Genomic DNA, 11435 nt, shown 5'->3' with positions numbered 1-11435 from the left:
AAACATGGCCTAGTAGGTCATCACTGGAAAGAGAGGCCCATAGGACTTGCAAACTTTATATGCCCCAGTACAGGGGAATGCCAGGGCCAAAATGTGGGAGTGGGTGGGTAGGGGAGTGGGGGGGGTGTATTGTGGACTTTTTGGATAGCATTGGATATGTAAATGAGGAAAATACCTAATAAAAAAGATTAACAAAAAGTGTGATGTGAAATATGAGTTAGTATCTTACTCTTGTTCTCTTGGGACAGAAATAGAAGCTTGAAGGAAACCTGAAGCTTTTTACACAGGAAAATATTAGGAGTAATGAGTAAATAGGAAGAGCGATGTTGGGGAAAATATGAACTGGTGCAAAAATTAAAAAAAAAACAAACCAGTTTGTTCTTTAGTCAGGGTGAACATGTTGGAAGACATAAAATATTTGTGTCTTTCTTTCCCAAATTTATTTCCCAAATGAACAAATGTTTCTTCCTGACAACAGTACCAAATAGTGTTATCTACTATCCACTGAGAGTTGAGAAGCCAGCTAATTTTGCTATGCCTTTACTAGCTCAATGGTTGGGTACTTCTAAACCTCCCAGTGGCTAGCACACTGTTCCCTTAATATTTCTAGCTTAACATCTTTTAAAAATCAATATTCCATCTCTGTTATCTGAGACCCAATTGGGCAAGTAGCCCCTATGAACAGTTTCCTAGGTTCATACAAAAGGACAGGTCTTTAAATTCTATTCTTCTGATTCCCTGTCATGGCAATTCTCCCCTTGCCATCTCCATCCCCTTATCTTGCTTCATCCCTGACCCTTCTCTTTCTCTTGGTCCCTTGCCCATCAACACAATCTCAAATTCCTGCCCCAATTCCTTGCCCAGGCATTAGCTGTATGGAAAATTTTATTATTAATGAAGGTAAGGTGGATGCAGGAACCCTAAGGTCTCAAAACCCAGCTTTTGGGAGACAAAATAAGACAAAACATTAGAACCAATTTCCAATAGAATGATGTTAATATAAATTTTGATTGTCTATTCCCAGTGTCAAAACATTTTAGGAACTGTTATAACTTTGTTACCACTATTCTATCTTAAATAGTCATGTAAATAGTAGATTTAAAATATACTGCTTGTATCATTTTTTTCTTTTTCTATTTTCTTTTGCTTTTCTTTCCTTTTGTTTTGTTAATTATTATTCCTTTGTTTGTTTGTTTCAGAACAGTGTTTCTCTGTGTAACTTTTGATCTCAGGGTCCTTGTTCTGCAAATCAGACCGGTCTTGAACTCAGAAAACAGAGATCTGCCTACCTTTGCCTCCTCTTAGAAAGCAAGAAGTCAAAATATCACTGTTTGCAGATGATATGATAGTATATTTTAGTGATCCCCAAAACTCCACCAGTGAACTCCTATACCTGATAAACAACTTCAGTAAAGGGGTCAGATATAAAACTAACTAAAACAAATCAAATGATAAACAGGCTGAGAAAGAAATTAGAAAAATGACACACTTCACAATAGGCACATACAATATAAAATATCTTGGTGTGATTCTAACCAAACAAGTGAAAGATCTGTATGACAAAAACTTCAAGTCTCTGAAGAAATCACTCAAAGAAGACCCGAGAAGATAGAAAGATCTCCCATGCTCATGGATTAGCATGACTAATATAGTAAAATGACCACCTTGTGAAAAGCAATCTACAGATTCAATGCAATCCCCATCAAAATTCCAACTTAATTCTTCATAGAGTTAGAAAGCACGATTCTCAAATACATTTGGAATAACAATAAAGCCAGGATAAGGAAATATATTCTCAATAATAAAAGAACTTCTGGGGGGAATCACCATTCCTGACTTCAAGCTGTATTACAGAGCAATCATGATAAAAAACTGCATGATAATGATACAGAGACTGGTAGGAATATCAAGAGAATACAATTTAAAAATCAGAAATGAACCCACACACCTGTGGTCAGTTGATTTTTGACAAAAAAAGCTAAAACCATCAAGAGGAGAAGACAGCATTTTTAACAAATAGTGCTGGTTCAACTGGTGGTCAACATGTAGACAAATGCAAATTGCTCCATTCTTATCTACCTGTAACAAAACTCAAGTTCAAGTGAATCAAGGATCTTCACATAAAACGAGACACACTGAATCTAGTAGAAGAAAAAGTGGGGAAGAGTCTTGAGCGCATGGGCACAGGGAAAATTTTCCTGAACAGAGCACCAATGGTTTATACTCTAAGATCAAGATTCAACAAATGGAACCTCACAAAATTGCAAAGCTTCTGTAAAGCAAAGGACACTGTCAATAGGAAAAAATGGCAACCAACAGATTTGGAGAAGATCTTTAACAATCCTATGTCTGATAGAACACTAATAACCAATATATACAATGAACTCAAGAAGTTAGACTCCAGAGAACTAGATATCCCTATTGAAAGTTGGAGAACAGAGCTAAACAGATAATTCTCAACTGAGAAAACTCAAAGATCTGAGAAGTGCCTAAAGAAATTTCAAACACCTTTATTCATCAAGGATATGCAAATCAAAATAACTTCGAGATTCCACCTCACACCAGACAGAATGGCTAAGATGAAAAACTCAGGTGATAGCAGATGCAGGCAAGGATGTGGAGAAAGAGAAACACTCCTCCATTGCTGGTGGATTTTCAAGCAGATACAACCACTTTGGAAATCAGTCTGGTGGTTCCTCAGATAATTGGACATAATATTACCTGAGGATCCAGCTATACCAATTCCTGTGCATATACCTAATAGATGATCCAACATGTAGAAAGGACACATGCACCGTTATGTTCATAGTAGCCTTATTTATAATAGCCAGAAGCTAGAAAGAACCCAGAAGTCCCTCAACAGAGGAATGGATACAGAAAAATGTGGTACATTTACACAATAAAGTACTACTAAACTATTAAAAACAATGACTTCATGAAATTCACAGGCAAATGGATGGAACTTGAAAATACCATCCTGAGTGAGGCAACTTAGTCACAAAAGAACACACACACTATGCACTCACTAATAAGTGAATATTATCCCAAAAGTTCAGAATACCAAAGTTTCAACTCACAGACTATATGAAGCCTTAGACTAAAGAAGACCAAAATGTTGATGCTTCAGTACTTCTGAGAAAGGTGAATAAATTACTCACAGGAAGAAATATTGAGACAAAGTGTAGAGCAGAGACAGAAAGAAAGGCCATCCAGAGACTGCCCCACCTTTAGATCTATCCCATATACAACCACCAAATCTGGACACTAGTATGGATGCTGAGAAGTGCCTGCTAATTTAAACCTGATATGGTTGTCTCCTGAGATGTTCTGCCAGAACTTGACAAATACAGAGGTGGATGCTCATAGCCAACCATTGAACTAAGTATAGGGGTCCCAGGTGGAGGAGTTGGAAAGGTGCTGAAGGACCTGAAGGGGTTTGTAGCCCCATGGAGGGAGCAACAGTGTTGACTAGCCAGAACCCCAGGAGCTCCCAGGGTCTGGACCACCAACCAAAAAATATACATGGAATGACCCATGGCACTGACAGCATATGTGGCATAGGATTATCCAGTTGGACATCTGTGGGAAGAGAGGTCCTTGGGTCTGAGGGTGTTCTATGTCCCAGTGTAGGGGAATGCCAGGGTGGGAAGACAGGAGTGGGTACCTGAGTGGGGAACACCCTCATAGAGGCCATGAGGACAGTGTTTGGGATAGAGTGTTTCTGAAGAGGAGACCTGGAAAGGGGAAAACATTTGAAATGTAAATAAAGAAAATATCCAATTTAAAAAATGTGTGTGCCACCACTGCCTGTCTATTATCTGTACATTGTGTTTTTGTGTATATGAGAAATTATATTATTACTACATTGCTTTGGCAAGCCTGAAAATCACAATGTTGACCACAGAGCCCTTGAACTCACAGAGTTTCACCTGTCTGCCTCCTTTAGAACCTGAATTAAAGAAGAGTACTACCATGTCTGGAATTAGTACTTACAATGTAAAATAAATGCTAAAAAATGCCTTATGTAATAATAAATAAATGTGCTAGTAGACAAATAAAAATAGGTAATTACCTTTTACCAGTTACTCTTAAATCACTGGAAACCACTCAAATAGAATTTTAAAATGGCATTCTATTTTTATATATACATATATAACTTACATTTTTTTATTTTAATACATTTTTATTAGATATTTTCTTACTTTATTCATTTACATTTCAAATGTTATCCCCAAAGTTCCTTATATCCTCCCCCCACTCTGCTCCCCAATCACCCATTCCTGCTTCCTGGCCCTGGCATTCCCTGTATTGGGGCATATGATCTTCGCAAGACCAAGGGCCTCTCCTCCAAATGATGCCCAATTAGGCCATCCTCTGCTACATATGCAACTAGAGACACAGTTCTGTGAGGTACTGGTTAATTCATATTGGTGATCCTCCTATAGGATTGCTGAACCATTTAGCTCCTTAGTTACTTTCTCTAGCTCCTTCTTTAGGGGCCCCGTGTTCCATCCAATAGATGACTGTGAGCATCCACTTCTTATTTGCCAGGCACTGGCATAGCCTCACAAGAGAAAGTTATATCAGGGTCCTGACAGAAAAATCTTGCTGGCCTATGCAATAGTGTCTGGGTTTGGTGGTTGTATATGGGATGGATCCCCAGGTGGGGCAGGTCTTAAATATTTGAGTAAAGTATTAAATGTTACTCAGAAATAATTATAATTGGAAAATGAAACTATAGCTAAGCTACATGAAAATAATATGTATAAATTAAATGAGTGTGGTATGTATTCTTTAGTGGACTAAATGCATTTTCTTTAAGTCAGAGAGCTTGGTCTATATTTTACCTTTGGTTTCATTTATTTACCTACTTATTTTCTTTGAACATGTCTGTGTATGTGTTTGTGTGCATATATGCTCACATGTGAGTTCCTGTGAAGTCAGAAATCAACCACAGGTCCCTCTTCTTTGTTGTTCCAAACCTTAATTTCTGAGTCAGTATCTTTGCTTTAAAGTGGAGCTCACCAGGGTTTTTATGTCAAATGACCTGTGAAGCCCCAGGATCCTGCTGTCTCCTTTTTCTCCAATATTAAGAGTGCAGTCTTACACTTTCACAGCTAGCCTTTATTCATGTGTACTGAGGATCCAAGCCCAGGTTCTCACACTTTTACTAATGGAATCGCCACCCTAACCCCAATATATTACTTATATAACAGCAAAGAGAGGACCTGAGCTCTTTTGGGGAAAGTAACTGTGCCTAGTATGGTGATATTCTACAGAAGCAGCAAAGAATTGCAAAACAAAGCTGTAGGAATATAACAATGAAAATTTTTAAATTAATTTACTTTACATCCCAATATCAGCACACCTTTCTTCCCAGTACTCTGTCACATAGCTTCTTCCCATCCCACCTTCCTAACCCCCAACAAGATATCTATCCCCCCCACCACCACTCCTTCAACATACATTCCCACACCAGCTCTGGCATACCAAGTCACATCAGTATTAGGCACATCCTCTTCCACAGAGGTCAGACAGGCAACCCAGTAGGGGAAAAGGATCTGCAGGCAAGAGACAGGGATAGTCTCAGTTCTAGTTGTTGGAAGACTCAACATGAAGACTAATCAGCACATATGTTAGATATATTCAGAGTGCCTATATTTAGCCTGTCCTCACTTTTTTTGATGGTACTAGATTCTGTGTCTCAGAGCCTCCAAGGACCAGGTTAGTTGACTCTGTTGGTCTTCCTGTGGAGTCCCTATCCTCTTTAGGTGTCTCAATCCTTCCCCTACTCTTCCACAAGACTCCCTGAGCTCTTTCTAATTTTGGTTGTGGATCTCTGCATCTCTTTTTACTCCCTGCTGGGTTGAAGCTCTCAGAGGACAGTTTTGTTAGACCCCTGTCTCTCAGTCCAATAGATCACTGAAAATATCTGCATCTTTCTCACTCATGTTGTAGAGACTCTCAGATGACATCCATGGTAGGTCACTACCTGCAAAAATAATATTGCATCAATAATAGTTTCATGATTGGGTGCCCAACCGTGAGATGGATCCCAAGATGGGCATGTCACTGGTCGGCCATTACTTCCGTCTCTGCTCCATGTTTGACTCTGCATTACTTTTTTGACAGGAACAATTCTGGGTCAAAAATTTTGAAGTCAGTTCTGTGTCCTATCCCTCCACTCGGGGCCCTGTCTAACTACTGGAGGTGATCTCTGCAAATTCCATATGCTCGCTGTTGAACATTTCAGCTAAGGTCACCTACATTGGATCCTAGGATCCCCTGAATTTCAAGGTCTCTGGGACTTTCTAGAGGTTCCCTGCACCCCCTACACTTTATGCTCGTCTTTTTCTGTTACCTACATTCTACCTGACATCATCTCTCTCTGTCTCTCTGTCTCTCTGTCTCTCCGTCTCCCTCACTTCCCGCTCTCTCTCCCCCTCTTCCCTCCCTTTTCTCCCTCCCCCTCCTTCCCCCTCCCTCTCTCCCTCTCTCCCTCTCCCCTGTCTCTTTGTGTGTGTGTGTGTGTGTGTGTGTGTGTGTGTATCTGTCTGCTTCTCTCTTATCTCCTGACTTCTCTCTCATTTGAAATGTGAAGATGTTATAGACAAACATAACCTACAAAAGTAGAATGATTGAATCAAAGGATTCAATCAAAGATGGTATATTAAATGGGAAAGGGCAATGTAGAAAAAAGGTTTAACCGTGTTATAACTAAGGATAACTGGAAGGCAGTCTTTTCTTTTTTTCTTTCTTTCTTTTTGTTTTTTTTTTAACACATTGCCAAAAAATTATTAGATATTTTATTTATTTACATTTCAAATGTTATGCACTTTACCAATTTGCCTCCCAATGGAAACCCCCATCCCACCCCCTCCTCTTGCTTCTATGAGGGTGTATCCCCACCCACCAACCCACATCCACGCCTGCCTTCATATTCTCCTATACTGGAGCATCAAGCTTTCAGGGGACCAAGGACCTCCTCTCCCATTGATGCCCAACAAGACCATCCTCTGCTACATATACGGCTGAAGCCATGAGTCCTTCCTTCTATGTGTATTCCTTAGTTGGTTTTTTGATCCTGGAAGCTCTGGTTAGTTCATATTGTTATTCTTCCTATCAGGTTGCAAACCCCTTCAGCTCCTTCAGTCCTTTCTCTAACTCCTCCATTGAGGACCCCATGATGAGTTCAGTGGTTGGCTGTGAGCATCCACCTCTGTGCATGTCAGGCTCTGGCAGAGCCTCTCAGGGGACAGCTATATCAGACTGCTGTCAGCATGAACTTCTTTGCATCGACAATAATATCTATGTTTGGTAATTGTATATGGGATGGATCCCCAGGTGGGGCAGTCTATGGATAGCCTTTCCTTCCATTTCTGCTCCACACTTTGTCTCTGTATTTGTAATGGTGAGTATTTTATTACTTCTTCTAAGAAGGACCAAAATACCCACACTTTGGTTTTCCTATTTCTTGAGCTTCATGTGGTCTATGAATTGTGTCTTGGGTATTCCGAACTCTTGAGCTAATATCCACTTATCAGTGAGTACATACTATGCGTCTTCTTTTGTGATTGGTTACCTCACTCAGGATGATATTTTCTAGTTACATTCATTTGCCTAAGAATTTTATGAATTCATCATTTTTAATAGCTGGGTAATACTCCATTGTATAAATGTATCACATTTTCTGTATCCATTCCTCTGTTGAGGGAAATCTGCGTACTTTCCAGCTTTTGTCTGTTATAAATAATGCCACTATGAACATAGTGGAGCATATGTCCTTGTTATATGTTGGAGTATCTTTTCAATATATGCCCAGGAGTGGTATAGCTGGATCCTCAGGTAATATTGTGTTCAATTTTCTGAGGAAACACTAGACTGATTTCCAGAGTGGTTATACCAGCTTGCAATTCCACCAACAATGGAGGAGTGTTCCTCTTTTTCCACATTATTGCCATCATCTGCTGTCACCTGAGTTTTTCCTCTTAGCCATTCTGACTGGTGTGAGGTGGAATCTCAGGGTTGTTTTCATTTGCATTTCCCTGATTGCTAAAGATGTTGAATAGTTCTTTAGTTACTTCTCGGCCATTCAGGTTTTCTCAGTTGAGAACTCTTTTTTTTTTAATTAGATATTTTCTTCATTTACATTTTAAATGCTATCCTGAATGTCCCCTAAAACCTCCCCCACCCTGCTCACCAACCCCCCCATGTGATAGATTTTTTTTGAGTATATGCGTACTTTACTGCCATGTATGTAGGTGTACCACATAAGTTCCTGGAGCCTACAGATATCATAAGGGATAACATCCTTTTTAACTGGAGCTATGGAAGATTATGAGACATGATGTGGTTGCAAATGCTCTTATCCACTGAGTATAAATTTGTATTTATATTCACTGGGCTTCAAATTTAAAGTGGTTTCTTTTAAGGCCCAGCAAATGTAAACAGAAAGTCAGTGATATTGATAACCTGATGGTGATTTTTCTTTAGCTCTCTAAATACAAAATCCAGCATAGAATGAAGGACTGTAAGATAAAACTCTCATAGATAATGACAGAAGGAAAAAAAACTGTTCTTCAGTCAGCTGACACTATGTGTGTTCTTTTTCTAACCCACACGTACAGTATGCTCCTGCAAATCTGCCTGCTTTTGTCTTGATATTTCTCCAGGCATTTTAGAATCTTCTGTTTATTTTTGAGCAGGTGTAGTCAGAGGACAAGTGGGAACAATATTGTATGAGTCATTTCACATTTATAATTCATCTTTTCCTTTTATACTTAATGATCTGTTTGTCTAGATCAAAATACAAATAAGCCATAGACACCTATCAATAAAAGCAATGTTTTAAACAAAACAAAACAATGCCTATTATGTTGTTGAAGCAGGTATTCTGTTCCATTTGTATTTTGTAGTTTTTGTTTGGCTTTTCCTAGGAATAGTTTGTGAAACCGGAAATGAACCAATGGGATACTGATTCTGGATTCTTTCTATTAGAAATGGCATTTGCCTTTAAGCCAGACATTTAGAACACTTGTTTATGTCTGTGTAAGATCATACATTTTCCTAAAATAGGTTTCATTGTTGGTTATTTAATTCGGTTTTTCCATGTACTAAATTTATCCTTCAAATATTGGGTTGATCCCATATCTTTTAATACTCTCTTAATTTAATGATCATATATCCCTATTACTGGTGGTTAGTTGTTTTTTATGGAATCATCCATATGTGATATTTACCTGTCTCTGTGTACAATCCTTTCTGAGTCTTTGTTCAGTTTTGTATGTTATTTATATTATTTTGAATGTCTTATTTACTCATCTTTCAAATATATCCCTGATTATGACTGTGGATACTTTTTATTTATCTATATAATAGCTTCACTATTCTTTATTTATTTACATGTGCTTATATGCCTCTATGTGTGTGTATGAGAGAGACAGAGATAGATAAACAGACAAACACACACACACACACACACACACACAGATTATAGTTACACCTGAATGTCAGAGACAAATGTAGGAGTATATTTTCTATTTACACTGTGGATTCTCTTAACTAAACTCAGGTTTCCTGGCATTTACAACAATTTCTTACCTAATAAGCCATCTTGCCTTCTCTTTTCTACATGTATCTTTGGAATGGAATCAAAGTCTTTTTATTTTTAATGGTTTTTTGAGACAGGGTATCTCTATATAGCCCTGGCTGTCCTGGAGCTCACTTTGTACATCAGGCTGGCCTCAAACTTAGAAATCCACCTGTCTCTGCCTCCCAAGTCCTGGGACTAAAGTTGTGTGCAACCACCACCCGGCTGGAATCAAAGTTTTAAAACATTGCTGCAATCATCTCTATACTCTAAACTATCCTACCAACATCAAGGAATATCTCAGGCTGGCCTCACAATTATGATTTTCCTGTCTTCCCTTCTGCAGCATATTCTGTTGTACACACCAACACAATTAGTTATGTACTGTAAAATTTTTATTTCATTTCATTTTTATTTCATTTCATTTTTATTATATGTCTTGTGTTTGTTCCAGGTTTCACATGGTAGAGGAAAGGACACTCTGACAAAGTTCTTGTCCATAAAGCAGAGCCAGAAGCATGTGGGTCTCCTTGAGTGCCAATGCTATAGGAAATAAAGCTTGTTTGAATAACAATGTGCATATTTTACTTCATGTTGCTCCTTCAAGAAATGTTCTCACTACCAAGGTTAATGACTCCAAGATAATCAGAAACAGCATGATTCTGGGCAGTGAGAATGTATCTGGCAATCCTTTGAAAAACCGTGATGCGGTGACCTCCAGGACAGCCCTTGAGACTGTGGGAAAGAACTCTGAAAACATGAGTTCAAGAATACAAAAGGCACTGTAAGAACTGTCTGTACAGGATTTCTCAACTATGCACATTATAGGGATAGAATAAGTATTATATGAGGGGCTTCATGAACCAGAAGAGAGGCAACTTCACTAATGAATTAGGTTTGTCAGAAAGACATTGAGGAAGGAGACATGGTTTGATCAAGAAAGGAAAAACCTGTATTTAAGAGAAAAGAATAGTTTAAAAAACAAGACTCAGAGAGATGGTTATATAATATTAGTGGTAAAATGGTGGTCTCCTCCACAGAACCCATCAACAACTACATTTAATTAAGGTATTCTACTGTCTGAAGGAGGCCATTCTATGTGAGATCCAAATAGAGGTTAGAGATAGGCAAAATTCCATCATGATAAAAGGTGATATTCCTACTTTCTGGACATTTACTACTTTCCAATAATAAACCTTGGAGTTTCTAAGATACAAAAGAAAATATCCAAAGTTAAAAGAATATTTTGAGGTAGCTAAGAATTATAAAAGTGAGCTTCAATACTGCTTGCATCACCATAAACAAGAGCCCGCCAAATTGAAAAAAAATCATAAAAGTATTATACCTAAAGCTAATTTTCTCACATCAAAAGAGCCTCTATGTCTAGACTTTGCAAACACAAGCACATTGCCCAGTGAATTGCATAGGATTTGCTAGGTTACATAAAAACGCACTTACTGTCAGGTTCATTTGTCTTCAGTATGCTCTGTATTTCGATTTCTATTTCTAAGAGTCAGTACCTAAGGTCATAAACTGCTGATTCATGGAATGATCAAGAGGAAACCTGGGGTAAATGATTAAACTGATATGCAAGCTCTAAAGAAATAGCTTATTCAAATAAATGACAGGACTTTGGTCTTCAAGAGAGAGCTGTCTCGAGCAGAATACAGAGATGTCAGCTTTTATCCACCACTGATTCTGAGTCATTCTTTCGCTGCTGATACTTACCTTTTCCTCAGGATCCTTCCTTAGGCTGAGTATGGACATTTATAGGGTGTGTGTGTGTGTGTGTGTGTGTGTGTGTGTGTGTGTGTGTGTGTGTGTATGTGTGTGTGTGTGCCATATA

Source organism: Mus caroli, chromosome 1 (genome assembly GCF_900094665.2).
Source record: "Mus caroli chromosome 1, CAROLI_EIJ_v1.1, whole genome shotgun sequence".
Taxonomy (NCBI): Eukaryota; Metazoa; Chordata; class Mammalia; order Rodentia; family Muridae; genus Mus; species Mus caroli.
Note: the sequence above shows the minus strand (reverse complement) of the source record.